Here is a 515-nt window from a genome sequence, read left to right on the forward strand (position 1 = left end):
TCAAAGTGCATTTCTTTCTTTCTTTCCTTCCGATTGCAATCCAAACAAAACGCCGTGTGCATCCAGAAGGACCTACTCCGATAAGGATGACCTTCATTGTGAATATTTTGCAGTAACACTTGGCATTCGTCCATAACTAACTTTGAATAATTAGAAAGGCTTCAGAGAAAAAGCACCCCCTCCGCAGCTGATTGCGAGCAAACTCAAACTCTTACGCTTATGCGTTGAATCAGCTAGGAAAAATCTCTTCCAAGAAAATCACGGGAGAGTTTTCAAGAGGAAAAGTTACATCTGCACGAGGCATCGTGGATCTGTCAGAACTTCCTTCAAGTCGCGAGAAAATACCTTCGTGAAGATTGAACGCCGAAAATATTTGAAGCAAAAGAGGTCGATATAACGTGAAAATAATACGGTTGCGTACTTTTACCCTTTCATATTCTGTTGTTATTAAGTTTAAGGGATTAGCACTTCAATCTCGTTGGTTATTATTATAATCAATTAGTGAATATATGATT

The sequence above is a fragment of the Penaeus monodon genome, chromosome 24 (genome assembly GCF_015228065.2).
Source record: "Penaeus monodon isolate SGIC_2016 chromosome 24, NSTDA_Pmon_1, whole genome shotgun sequence".
Taxonomy (NCBI): Eukaryota; Metazoa; Arthropoda; class Malacostraca; order Decapoda; family Penaeidae; genus Penaeus; species Penaeus monodon.